At 41.8% G+C, this 11,032-nt stretch overlaps 1 pseudogene; it reads left to right on the top strand.

Annotated features, from left to right (window-relative positions):
- Positions 1 to 571: 571 nt before the first annotated feature.
- On the top strand, positions 572 to 10,520 carry LOC103005095 (ferritin light chain-like; annotated as a pseudogene).
- The last annotated feature ends 512 nt before the right edge of the window (positions 10,521 to 11,032 follow it).

The following is an 11,032-nucleotide window of genomic DNA, read 5'->3' as shown; positions in this document are numbered from 1 at the left end:
AGAAAAGTAAAACTGTCTGTATCTGAAGATGAGATGATAATCTAAATGGAGAAAATACAAGGAATCCACAAAATCTTGAGAAATAATATTAGTTTGTAAATGTTTTAGAGTACAAGATCAATACAATTTTATCAAATTATATATTAATAACAAATGTGTAGAAGCTTAAAGATATGTGATGCCATTTACAACTGATCTAAATAAAATAAATACTTAAATATAAGCCCAATAAGACATTTATAGGACCTCTTTACTGAAAATTACAAAATGTTGATGAAGAAAAATTTTTAAGTCCCAAACAAATGGGGAGACATACCTTGTTCATGGATTAGAAAGCACAACATAATAGAGATGTCAATTCTCCCCAAGTTAATAGGCTTAACACAATTACTCTTAAAATGCCCTCAAGGTTTTTGTGGATATAGACAAGCTTATTTTAAGATTTATATGGCAAACTCCATGAGGACAGGAGCCCCCGCCTTACGTGTCTCTGGCTGTTGGATTGGCTTTCTCAGACTTCATGATTCCTGGGAGAGCTGTGAAAAAAAGAGAACCTGTCGGGACAGAGAAGATGGCGGAAGAGTAAGACGCGGAGATCACATTCCTTCCCACAGATACAGTAGAAATACACCTACACGTGGAACTGCTCCTACAGAACACCCACTGAACGCTGGCAGAAAACGTCCGACCTCCAAAAAGGCAAGAAACTCCCCCCGTACTTGGGTAGGGCAAAAGAAAAAAGAAATAACAGAGACAAAAGAATAGGGACGGCACCTGCACCAGTGGGAGGGAGCCGTGAAGGAGGAAAGGTTTCCACGCACTGGGAGCCCCTTCGCGGGCGGAGACTGCGGGGGGCGGAGGGGGGAAGCTTCAGAGCCACGGAGGAGAGCGCAGCCACAGAGGTGCGGAGGGCAAAGCGGAGAGGTTCCCGCACAGAGGCTCGGCGCCGAGCAGCACTCACCAGCCCGAAAGGCTTGTCTGCTTAGCCGCCGGGGCGGGCGGGGCTGGGAGCTGAGGCTCGGGCTTCGGTCGGATCGCAGGGAGAGGACTGGGGCTGGCGGCGTGAACACAGCCTGAAGGGGTTAGCGCACCACAGCTAGCCCGGAAGAAGTCCGGGAAAAAGTCTGCAGCTGCTGAAGAGGCAAGAGACTTTTTCTTGCCTCTTTGTTTCGCGGCGGGCAAGGAGAGGGGATTCAGAGCGCCGCCTAAACGAACTCCAGAGAAGGGCGCGAGCCGCGGCTATCAGCACGGATCCCACAGCAACAGGGGCGCAGAGGGAAAATCGGAGAGATTCCCGCACAGAGGCTCGGCGCCGAGCAGCGCTCACCAGCCCGAGAGGCTTGTCTGCTCCCCCGCCGGGGCGGGCAGGGCTGGGAGCTGAGGCTCGGGCTGCGGTCGGATCGCAGGGAGAGGACTGGGGCTGGCGGCGTGAACACAGCCTGAAGGGGTTGGCGCACCACAGCTAGCCCGGAAGAAGTCCGGGAAAAAGTCTGCAGCTGCCGAAGAGGCAAGAGACTTTTTCTTGCCTCTTTGTTTCGCGGCGGGCAAGGAGAGGGGATTCAGAGCGCCGCCTAAACGAACTCCAGAGAAGGGCGCGAGCCGCGGCGATCAGCGCGGACCCCAGAGACGGGCGTGAGACGCTGGGGCTGCTGCTGCCGCCTCCAAAAAGCCTGTGTGTGAGCACAGGTCACTCTCCACACCTCCCCTCCCGGGAGCCTGTGCAGCCCGCCACTGCCAGGGTCCCGGGATCCGGGGACAACATCCCCGGGAGAACGCACTGCGCGCCTCGGGCTGGTGCAACGTCATGCCGGCCTCGGCCGCTGCAGGCGCGCCCCGCCTCCTCCGTACCCCTCCCTCCCCGCGGCCTGGGTGAGCCAGAGCCCCCGAAGCAGCTGCTCCTTTAACCCCGTCCTGTCTGGGCGGGGAACAGACGCCCTCAGGCGACCTACACGCAGAGGCGGGTCCAAATCCAAAGCTGAACCCCAGGAGCTGTGCGAACAGGGAAGAGAACGGGAAATCTCTCCCAGCAGCCTCAGAAGCAGCGGATTAAAGCTCCACAAACAACTTGATGTGCCTGCATCTGCTGAATACCTGAATAGACAACGAATCATCCCAAATTCAGGAGGGGGACTCTGGGAGCAGGAGATATTAATTTTCCCCCTTTTCCTTTTTTTTGTGAGTGTATATGTATATGCTTCTGGGTGAGATTTTGTCTGTATAGCTTTGCTTTACAATAGCTTTATTTTACTTCACTATATTATAGCCTCTTTCTTTCTTTCTTTCTATTTTTTCTCCCTTTTACTCTGAGCCGTGTGGACGAAAGGCTCTTGGTGCTCCAGCCAGGCATCAGGGCCGTGCCTCTGAGGTGGGAGAGCCAACTTCAGAACACTGGTCCACAAGAGACCTCCCAGCTCCACGTAATACCAAACGGCAAAAATCCCTCAGAGATCTCCATCTCAACATCAAGACCCAGCTTCACTCAACGACCAGCAAGCTACAGTGCTGGACACCCTATGCCAAACAACTAGCTAGACAGGAACACAACCCCATCCATTAGCAGAGAGGCTGCCTAAAATCAAAATAAGGCCACAGACACCCCAAAATACACCACCAGACGTGGACGTGCCCACCAGAAAGACAAGATCTAGCCTCAGCCACCAGAACTCAGGCACTAGTTCCCTCCACCAGGAAGCCTACACAACCCACTGAACCAACCTTAGCCGCTGGGGACAGATACCAAAAACAACGGGAACTACGAACCTGCAGCCTGTGAAAAGGAGACCCCAAACACAGTAAGATAGGCAAAATGAGACGACAGAAAAACACACAGCAGATGAAGGAGCAGGCTCAAAACACACTGGACTTAACAAATGAAGAGGAAATAGGTAGTCTACCTGAAAAAGAATTCAGAATAATGATAGTAAGGATGATCCAAAATCTTGGAAATAGAATAGACAAAATGCAAGAAACATTTAACAAGGATGTAGAAGAACTAAAGAGGAACCAAGCAATGATGAAAAACACAATAAATGAAATTAAAAATACTCTAGATGGGATCAATAGTAGAATAACTGAGGCAGAAGAAAGGATAAGTGACCTGGAAGATAAAATGGTGGAAATAACTACTACAGAGCAGGATAAAGAAAAAAGAATGAAAAGAACTGAGGACAGTCTCAGGGACCTCTGGGACAACATTAAACGTGCCAACATTCGAATTATAGGGGTACCAGAAGAAGAAGAGAAAAAGAAAGGGACTGAGAAAATTTTTGAAGAGATTATAGTTGAAAACTTCCCTAATATGGGAAAGGAAATAGTTAATCAAGTCCTGGAAGCACAGAGAGTCCCATACAGGATAAACCCAAGGAGGAACACGCCAAGACACATATTAATCAAACTGTCAAAAATTAAATATAAGGAAAACATATTAAAGGCAGCAAGGGAAAAACAACAAATAACACACAAGGGAATCCCCATAAGGTTAATATCTGATCTCTCAGCAGAAACTCTGCAAGCCAGAAGGGAGTGGCAGGATATACTTAAAGTCATGAAGGAGAAAAACCTACAACCAAGATTACTCTACCCAGCAAGGATCTCATTCAGATTCGATGGAGAAATTAAAACCTTTACAGACAAGCAAAAGCTGAGAGAGTTCAGCACCACCAAACCAGCTTTACAACAAATGCTAAAGGAAATTCTCTAGGCAAGAAACACAAGAGAAGGAAAACACCAACAATAACAAACCCAATACATTTAAGAAAATGGGAATAGGAACATACATATCGATAATTACCTTGAATGTAAATGGATTAAATGCTCCCACCAAAAGACACAGGCTGGCTGAATGGATACAAAAACAAGACCCATACATATGCTGTCTACAAGAGACCCACTTCAGACCTAGGGACACATACAGACTGAAAGTGAGGGGATGGAAAAAGATATTCCATGCAAATGGAAATCAAAAGAAAGCTGGAGTAGCAATTCTCATATCAGACAAAATAGACTTTAAAATAAAGACTATTACAAGAGACAAAGAAGGACACTATATAATGATCAAGGGATCGATCCAAGAGGAAGGTATAACAATTGTAAATATTTATGCACCCAACATAGGAGCACCTCAATACATAAGGCAAATACTAACAGCCATGAAAGGGGAAATTGACAGCAACACAATCATAGTAGGGGACTTTAACACCCCACTTTCACCAATGGACAGATCATCCAAAATGAAAATAAATAAGGAAACACAAGCTTTAAATGATACATTAAACAATATGGACTTAATTGATATTTATAGGACATTCCACCCAAAAACAACAGAATACACATTTTTCTCAAGTGCTCATGGAACATTCTCCAGGATAGATCATATCTTGGGTCACAAATCAAGCCTTGGTAAATTTAAGAAAATTGAAATCGTATCAAGTATCTTTTCCGACCACAACGCTATGAGACTAGATATCAATTACAGGAAAAGATCTGTAAAAAATACAAACACATGGAGGCTACACAATACATTACTTAATAACGAAGTGATTACTGAAGAAATCAAAGGGGAAATCAAAAAATACCTAGAAACAAATGACAATGGAGACACGACGACCCAAAACCTATGGGACACAGCAAAAGCAGTGCTAAGAGGGAAGTTTATAGCAATACAAGCCTACCTCAAGAAACAGGAAACATCTCGAATAAACAACCTAACCTTGCACCTAAAGCAATTAGAGAAAGAAGAACAAAAAAACCCCAAAGCCAGCAGAAGGAAAGAAATTATAAAGATCAGGTCAGAAATAAATGAAAAAGAAATGAAGGAAACAATAGCAAAAATCAATGAAACTAAAAGCTGGTTCTTTGAGAAGATAAACAAAATTGATAAACCATTAGCCAGACTCATCAAGAGAAAAAGGGAGAAGACTCAGATCAATAGAATTAGAAATGAAAAAGGAGAAGTAACCACTGACACTGCAGAAATACAAAAGATCATGAGAGATTACTACAAGCAACTCTATGCCAATAAAATGGACAACCTGGAAGAAATGGACAGATTCTTAGAAATGCACAAACTGCCGAGACTGAACCAGGAAGAAATAGAAAATATGAACAGACCAATCACAAGCACTGAAATTGAAACTGTGATTAAAAACCTTCCAACAAACAAAAGCCCAGGACCAGATGGCTTCACAGGCGAATTTTATCAAACATTTAGAGAAGAGCTAACACCTATCCTTCTCAAACTCTTCCAAAATATTGCAGAGGGAGGAACACTCCCAAACTCATTCTACGAGGCCACCATCACCCTGATACCAAAACCAGACAAAGATGTCACAAAGAAAGAAAACTACAGGCCAATATCACTGATGAACATAGATGCAAAAATCCTCAACAAAATACTAGCAAACAGAATCCAACAGCACATTAAAAGGATCATACACCATGATCAAGTGGGGTTTATCCCAGGAGTGCAAGGATTCTTCAATATACGCAAATCAATCAATGTGATACACCATATTAACAAATTGAAGGAGAAAAACCATATGATCATCTCAATAGATGCAGAGAAAGCTTTTGACAAAATTCAACACCCATTTATGATAAAAGCCCTGCAGAAAGTAGGCATAGAGGGAACTTTCCTCAACATAATAAAGGCCATATATGACAAACCCACACCCAACATTGTCCTCAATGGTGAAAAACTGAAACCATTTCCACTAAGATCAGGAACAAGACAAGGTTGCCCACTCTCACCACTATTATTCAACATAGTTCTGGAAGTCCTAGCCACAGCAATCAGAGAAGACAAAGAAATAAAAGGAATCCAAATCGGAAAAGAAGAAGTAAAGCTGTCACTATTTGCAGATGACATGATACTATACATAGAGAATCCTAAAGATGCTACCAGAAAACTCCTAGAGCTAATCAATGAATTTGGTAAAGTAGCAGGATACAAAATTAATGCACAGAAATCTCTTGCATTTCTATACACTAATGACGAAAAATCTGAAAGTGAAATTAAGAAAACACTCCCATTTACCATTGCAACAAAAAGAATAAAATATCTAGGAATAAACCTACCTAAGGAGACAAAAGACCTGTATGCAGAAAATTATAAGACACTGATGAAAGAAATTAAAGATGATACAAATAGATGGAGAGATATACCATGTTCCTGGATTGGAAGAATCAACATTGTGAAAATGTCTCTACTACCCAAAGCAATCTACAGATTCAATGCAATCCCTATCAAACTACCACTGGCATTTTTTCACAGAACTAGAACAAAAAATTTCACAATTTGTATGGAAACACAAAAGACCCCGAATAGCCAAAGCAATCTTGAGAACGAAAAATGGAGCTGGGGGAATCAGGCTCCCTGACTTCAGACTATATTACAAAGCTTCAGTAATCAAGACAGTTTGGTATTGGCACAAAAACAGAAATATAGATCAATGGAACAGGATAGAAAGCCCAGAGATAAACCCACACACATATGGTCAACTTATCTTTGATAAAGGAGGCAAGCATATACAGTGGAGAAAAGACAGCCTCTTCAATAAGTGGTGCTGGGAAAATTGGACAGGAACATGTAAAAGTATGAAATTAGAACACTCCCTGACACCATGCACAAAAATAAACTCAAAATGGATTAAAGACCTAAGTGTAAGGGCAGACACTATCAAACTCTTAGAGGAAAACATAGGCAGAACACTCTATGACATACATCACAGCAAGATTCTTTTTGACCCAGCTCCCAGAGAAATGGAAATAAGAACACAAATAAACAAATGGGACCTAATGAAACTGAAAAGCTTTTGCACAGCAAAGGAAACCATAAACAAGACCAAAAGACAACCCTCAGAATGGGAGAAAATATTTGCAAATGAAGCAACTGACAAAGGATTAATCTCCAAGATTTACAAGCAGCTCATGCAGCTCAATAACAAAAAAAACGAACAACCCAATCCAAAAATGGGCAGAAGATCTAAATAGACATTTCTCCAAAGAAGATATACAGATGGCCTACAGACACATGAAAGAATGCTCAACATCATTAATCATTAGAGAAATGCAAATCAAAACTACAATGAGATATCATCTCACACCGGTCAGAATGGCCATCATCAAAAAATCTAGAAACAATAAATGCTGGAGAGGGTGTGGAGGAAAGGGAACACTCTTGCACTGTTGGTGGGAATGTAAATTGATACAGCCACTATGGAGAACAGTATGGAGGTTCCTTAAAAAACTACAAATAGAACTACCATACGACCCAGCAATCCCACTACTGGGCATATACCCTGAGAAAACCATAGGTCAAAAAGAGTCATGTACCAAAATGTTCATTGCAGCTCTATTTACAATAGCCAGGACATGGAAGCAACCTAAATGTCCATCGACAGATGAATGGATAAAGAAGATGTGGCACATATATACAATGGAATATTACTCAGCCATAAAAAGAAATGAAATGGAGGTATTTGTAATGAGGTGGATGGAGTTAGAGTCTGTCATACAGAGTGAAGTAAGTCAGAAAGAGAAAAACAAATACAGTATGCTAACACATATATATGGAATCTAAGGGAAAAAAAAAAAAAAAGGCCATGAAGAACCTAGTGGCAAGACGGGAATAAAGACACAGACCTACTAGAGAATGGACTTGAGGATATGGGGAGGGGGTGGGGTGAGATGTGACAGGGTAAGAGAGTGTCATGGACATATATACACTACCAAATGTAAAATAGATAGCTAGTGGGAAGCAGCCGCATAGCACAGGGAGGTTAGCTCGGTGCTTTGTGACCACCTAGAGGGGTGGGATGGGGAGGGTGGGAGGGAGGGAGATGCAAGAGGGAAGAGAAGTGGGAACATATTGTATATGTATAACTGATTCACTTTGTTATAAAGCAGATGCTAACACACTATTGTAAGGCAATTATACTTCAATAAAGATGTTTGAAAAAAAAAAAGATTTATATGGAAAGAAGAGGCTGAAGAATAGCTAAAACAATCTGTAAAGGAAGATTAAAATGGGAGGAATTAATCTACCCAATTTCAAGATTTTGCAGTAATGATGGAGGCTAGATACATAGATCAATGCAACGGAATAAAGAACCCAGAAAGAGACTGACATAAATACATTTAACTTGTTTTTGACAACAGTGCAAAAGCTATCAAGGAAGAATAGACTTTTCAAAACATGGTACTGAAACAGTTGGACATCCCTCAACCAAAAAAAAAAAAAAAAATGAACCTTAACCTAAACCTCCACACCTTATACAAAAATTAAATCAAAGTGGATCATAATCTTAAATGTAAAAGCAGGACAGTTTTAGAAAAAAAAATAGGAGAAAATCTTTGGCATCTAGAACTAAGTGAATAAGTCTTAGACTTCACACCGAAAGTATGATCAGTTAAAGCAAAAACTGATACATTGGATCTCATCAAAATGAGTTAAAAATGCTCCATAGAAGATCCTTTTAAGTGGATGAAAACTCAAATTACACACTGGGAAAACATAATTGAAAATCCCATATGAGACAAATGACCTGTATTTATAATATACAAAGAACCCTCCAAACAACTTTAAAAAATCCAATTAGAAAATAGGCAGAAGACAGGAACAGACATTTCAGGGAAGAGTAATATACACATGGCAAATAAGCACATGAAAAGATGTTCAACATCATTAGCCATTAGGGAAATGCAAATTAAGACCATAATGAGATATCAGAGAATAACTAAAATTAAAGTATAGTGACAACATCAAATGCTGGTGAGTATGTGGAAAAATTATATCATATCACTGGTGGGAATATAAAATGGTTTAGCCACTCTGAGAAACAGCTTGACAGTCTCTTTTAATCCTAAAAGTAGATTCACCCTACAACCCAGTAATTGTACTCTTGAGCATTTAACCCAAAGAAACAAAAAATTAAGTTCCCACAGAAACTTACACATAAATGTTCATAGCAGTTTTATTTATAATAGCCAAAAACTGGCAACTACCCAAATGTCTTTCAATGGGTGAATGTTTAAACAAATGGTGATAAAATCTTATGATAGAATACTACTTAGCAACAAAAAGGAACAAATTATTAATAAATGCAAATATTGAAACGAACTTCAAGGGAATGACGCTGAGGGAAAAATTTTAAAAAGCCAATTAAGTAATTCATGATTATGTTTACATAGTATTCTTAAAATAACAAAACTGTGGAGATGGAGAACAGATTAGAAGTTGCCAAGGATTAGAGATGGGGGTAGAAGGTACAGCGGGGGAACTTTGTGAGGTTTTTGTGGTCCCAGTACAAATAATACAGCAATCTTGGTTTTAATCCCTGAAGATTTTTAAAAGCAATTCCTAATAAGAGGTGTCCAGATATTTAGCAATGGCAGCAGATTAGAGGTATAGCTCCCCAACATGACAACTTCGAAAGAGATCATACTAATTCAATGCATATGTTAGTTTTAAAAAGGCCAGTCACAATACTTAAATGGTACACATCTTAACGATATTATTCTGGGTATCCAGCTACACCAGATGGACTACCAGGATTTTCTGTACATTCAATCTTATTTAAGACAGCAAATCTTATAATAAAACAGTTTAAAAAAAAGAAAAAAAAACAAACCTCTACTACAATTGGATATTCTCATAGGAAGACGAGGTTAAAATAAGTAGCAGCGGTTCAAAAGCTTAAGCAGTGGTACCTAAATTGGTTGCACATTAGAATCATCTGAAGCACTTTTTAAAACCCCTCACACCGACGGTTGGTCATCCTAGACCAATAAAATCATTTTAAATATCCTCAGACGATGCCAACGTCTAGCCAGAACTAAGGACCAGTGGACTAAGCAGAGGGTACGTTTCTACGTTCCTTGCTCCAGCCCCCGACCACCCTCCAACCATTCTTCCAGTCGCAACCTTTAAAATCAGCCACTCAGCTATCCTCAGACTCCAAGACAGGCCAACACCGTTTTTTGAGCTTAGCTCCTTATCACTGATCAACCACGAGTTCCCAGATTCGTCAGAATTATTCCGAGGTGGAGGCCGCTGTCCACCGCCTGTTCAACATGCATCTGTGGACACTTACCTCTCTCTGAGCTTCTATTTCGACAGCAACAATGGGACTCTGGACGGTGTGGGCCACTTTTTTCGCCAGTTGGCCGAGGAGAAGGGCGCCCAGCGTCTCTTGAAAATGCAAAACCAGTGCTGCAGCCGCGCCCTCTTCCGGGATGCGCAGAAGCCTTCTCAAGATGAGTGGGGTAAAACCCAGGACGCTGTGGAAGCCGCCATTATTAGGGAGAAGAACCTGAGCCAGGCGTTTTGGGATCTGCGTGCCCCGGGTTCTGCCCGCGCAGACTCCCACCCCTACGACTTCCGGGAGAGCCGCTTCCGGGACGAGCAGGTGAAACTCATCAAGAAGATGGGCGACCACCTGACCAACCTCCGCAGGCTGGCTGGTCCGCAGGCTGGGCTGGGCGAGTATCTCTTTAAAAGGCTCACCCTCAAGCACGAATAGGAGTCTCCAAAGTTCAGCGGCCTTTGAGGAACCCCTCTGGCGTCAGAGCTTTTCCTGAAGGCCCTCTCTGCAGCCACTAAGCAGCTTTTTAACCACCCTGGAGCTCTCTCCCAAGCCTTGGACCAAATGGAAACAATAAAGATTTTTGCAGGAAAAAAAAAAAAAGCGCCTATTTGAAACACAAACAGAATAAAGAGAAAAAAAGAAATATATATATATATATATATATATATATATATATATATATATATATATATATATATATATATATACACATACATACACAGGTTCTTTTAACATACGAATTGCTCCCACTTTATCTGTGTGAAATAAGTTTGTTCCCATTATTGGGCTGGTTCTCAAGCTTTGCTGCTCATTTGAATTACCTAAAGAGCTTTTTAAAAAAAACATTGGTGTCTGGGTCCCAGCCCCAGAGATTTTCATTTAGTAGGTCTAGGGAGGAGCCTGGGCACGGGGAGGGCTCAGAGATCCCCAGGTGATTCTAATGTGCA

This window comes from Balaenoptera acutorostrata, chromosome 6, assembly GCF_949987535.1.
Source record: "Balaenoptera acutorostrata chromosome 6, mBalAcu1.1, whole genome shotgun sequence".
Classification (NCBI taxonomy): domain Eukaryota; kingdom Metazoa; phylum Chordata; class Mammalia; order Artiodactyla; family Balaenopteridae; genus Balaenoptera; species Balaenoptera acutorostrata.
This window is presented reverse-complemented; position numbering and strand designations above follow the sequence as displayed.